Raw genomic sequence first — 3,545 nt, 5'->3', positions numbered from 1 at the left:
CATCTCTCAAAGAGAACCTGTTACAGAATCTAAGAGCACTTGCATCTCAAAAGGAGGAGAAGGGATAAAAGCAAACTTTAAAGTTTGACCCCATCTCAGCTCCAAAGCCTAACCTCCACTTCTCAGATCCAATGACTCTGGAGGAGTCCACAACTGAAAAAAGGCAGGGTCACTTACCTGCTTAGCAAGTGGGAGAAGACACCCAACACCTGGGGAGCACCTCCATGCCTACCACAGTATACACACACACACACACACACACACACACACACACCTTCTACAGTGAGCTTAAGTACAGAGAGTAATTTACTTCTTTATGGCTCAGCTTCTCTATCTCCAAAATAAGGTGATTCTACCTGAAATGATCTCTAATATCCCAGCCAGTCCTGACCACCCGTGCTGAAATAACCATTCATTCAAGCAGAGGGTAAAAGCTGAAGACAGTCTTACTCCCGTGGGACAACTACACAACTAAAGGAAAGCCCATGCCCCTCGTGTGCCTGCACTGGTTGGAATGAAGGCAGAGCCCTAGAAGCTGTGCTGGCTTCTTCTGTTTACACTCACCACGTTGGTGATCTCATCCAGGCTTATAGCTGTAAATACCCCCCCTCTTTGGCAAAGCATAATTTATCTCTAGCCCAGACCTGTCCTCTGAACTCCAGACTTGTATAAAATAGCCATCTCCATTAGGATGTCTCATAAACATCTCGAACTTACATGGGCTGAACTGAGCTTCTGATATCTGCCCCCAAGTCTGCTCCTCCCCTTTCTTCCACATATTCAGTTAACATCAAGTTCACCCTTCCTGCTGCTCAGACGCTTGACTCCTCTCTTTCTCTAACATCTTCTATCTGATCTCTTGTGAAATCCTATTGACACAACCTACAAAATGTATCCAGATCCATCTATTTGTCACCACCTCCACTGCTACCACTGTGGTCCAAGTATTCATCGTCTGTCATTCAGAATGTTACCATAGCTTCTAATTTATCTCCTTACTTCTACCCTGGACCCCTTCCCCAGTCTTTTCTCAGCAGAGCATCCAGCTTTATCTTTCTAAAATGAAAGTCAGATCATGTAACACCCTCCCAAATCTTAAAGTTGCTCCCTTTTTCTCTCACAGGGAAAGCCAAAGCCAGTCTGGCCTCTCTAACCTCATCTCCCTTCTTTGCCCTTCCCTCACTCTCCCCTGGGGTCCTTGAATATACTATCCAAGCCCCTCCTCAGAGCCTCTGCTCTTTACTCAGCCTGGAATGCATGTGCGCCATGCGTCTGCCAAGTTGCTTCAGTCGTGTCCAACTCTTTACAACCCCATGGACTATAGCCAGGCTCCTCTGTCCATGGGAGTCTCCAGGCAAGAACACTGGAGTGGGTTGCCATGCCCTACTCCAGGGGATCTTCCCAACCCAGGGATCGAACCTGCTCTCTAATGTCTCATGAAGTGGCAGGTGGGTTTTTACCACCTGGGAAGTCCCTAGAATGCTCTTCCACAAATGATCACACGACTTAATCACTTCCATTGAATGTCTCTCTATTGAAAACTGCCACCTCACAGATACCAAGACCATCCTCTTCCCCTCTTGTCCATTTAAAATTTTTCTATATCACACTTATCATCTAAAATGCTAGACATTTAACTGATTGAATGATTCTCTGTCTCTCATACACACCCACACACATAGACACACACAGACGCGTACACACACACACTCGAATGTAAGATCCACAATGGCTACATTAAAAAAAAAAAAAAAAAACAGTGCTCGCTTCGGCAGCACATATACTAAAATTGGAATGATACAGAGAAGATTAACATGGCCCCTGCGCAAGGATGACACACAAATTCGTGAAGCGTTCCATATTTTTTACTGGATGCTTGGGGCTAGTGCACTGGGACGACCCAGAGGGATGGTATGGGGAGGGAGGAGGGAGGAGGGTTCAGGATGGGGAACACATGTATACCTGTGGCGGATTCATTTTGATGTTTGGCAAAACATACAATTATGTAAAGTTTAAAAATAAAATAAAATTATTAAAAAAAAAAAAAAAACACTTTACTGAGATAAAATTGACATGCACAATGGCTAACATTTTGTTCACTACTATATCTCCAGCACCTAAAACTGTGTATGATACAAAACAGTTTATAATATTTGCTAAATGAAAGAGACACAGATGTAAAGAACAGACTTTTGGACTCTGGGAGAAGGCAAGGGTGGGATGATCTGAGAGAATAGCATTGAAACATGTATATTATCATACGTGAAACAGATCGCCAGTCCAGGTTCAATGCATGAGACAGGGTGCTCAGGGCTGGTGCACTGGGATGACCCTGAGCAGGGAGGTTGGAGAGAGGTTCAGGATGGGGAACACATGTACACCCATGGCTGATTCATGTCAATGTATGGCAAAAACCACTACAATATTGTAAAGTAATTAGCCTCCAATTAAAATTTTAAAAATAAAAAAAAATAATAATATTTGCTAAATGAATTATTCAACATGAGCAGTATACTTCCAAATTATGGGTAATCAGTTTAGAGGAGTGAGCAACCACCCAAGTCTCTGAAAACATATGCATGTCCAGTGTGTACCTACGGGTCTTCTTGCCTGCACAGCTCTGTGGCTGGCAGCTAGACACGTTAGTCTGGATTACATGTGGCTGACCTGTTCAGTACTGGTCCCTGTGAACTCTGAGGGAAAGGTTGCATTCACATCAAGTCTCTGAGAACACCACTCCTCGAGTCACCATGGGTTTATGGTAATTCTTTTGGGCCTCAATAGAAGGCATGGTGGATAAGCTAGGACTGACTCATCTGGGAACTCCATGGCTGGGTGAGCCAAATCCTATTGGCTCCCCAGGACCCAGCCTGTCATCATCACATCTGGCACAGAACAAACCCTCTGCATCTAGAGTGACTTGAAGTTGAATCCATCAGGGTCTGAGTCGCCTCCTCCTCTATGTCTCTCCAAGACGGGAGGCAGCCAAGAATGGGGTGTGAGCGAAGCGTGATACCAGGAGTATGTGTGGGTTTGGTTTTGCACGCAGCTTTGACTTCCTCATCTGGGCCATTTTCGTTCAGCATGTAAATCACCAGGATATTGACTCAGAATGAAGACTCAGCAGCTGTGAGCTGGTGCTACAATGTATTCTAGAAGACGTGGTGCCTCCAGCCTGTGAGTTCTCAGCGGTCAGAAGTGGTGTGAACTGCATGGGATGTGGGTATTAAACAGAGTTGCAAGTTTATCATGCAAAGTAGAGTTCTTTGTTTCCACACATTTGTCATGATCATGATCTCCTTTAGAACAGGGACTGGGCCTGGTATATTTTTCCTTCCTCCATACCAGGTCCAATGCTGGGCACACGTCATGGCTCAGTAAATCTACTGCACGTGCTTAACCACACACAGCTGTCAGAAGGAATCCTGTTCCCCTTTCAAAATTAGGAATAATAACCATGGGCCTATTCTTTATGCTTATCATTCAAAATTGATTACAACAAACAGGGATTGATTTTTCACTATGAAAAAAAAAAAAAAAAAGAA

The 3,545-nt window shown here is 44.3% G+C and overlaps 1 non-coding gene across 1 annotated transcript; it reads left to right on the top strand.

Moving 5' to 3' along the window:
• The first annotated feature begins 1,759 nt into the window (after positions 1 to 1,759).
• On the top strand, positions 1,760 to 1,866 carry LOC112448958 (U6 spliceosomal RNA). Its single transcript, XR_003037407.1, has one exon. It is a non-coding gene; the product is annotated as a U6 spliceosomal RNA (small nuclear RNA).
• The last annotated feature ends 1,679 nt before the right edge of the window (positions 1,867 to 3,545 follow it).

Source organism: Bos taurus, chromosome 11 (assembly GCF_002263795.3).
Source record: "Bos taurus isolate L1 Dominette 01449 registration number 42190680 breed Hereford chromosome 11, ARS-UCD2.0, whole genome shotgun sequence".
Taxonomy (NCBI): Eukaryota; Metazoa; Chordata; class Mammalia; order Artiodactyla; family Bovidae; genus Bos; species Bos taurus.
The sequence above is the reverse complement of the archived record's forward strand: the minus strand, read 5'-3'. Positions and strand labels throughout refer to the sequence as shown.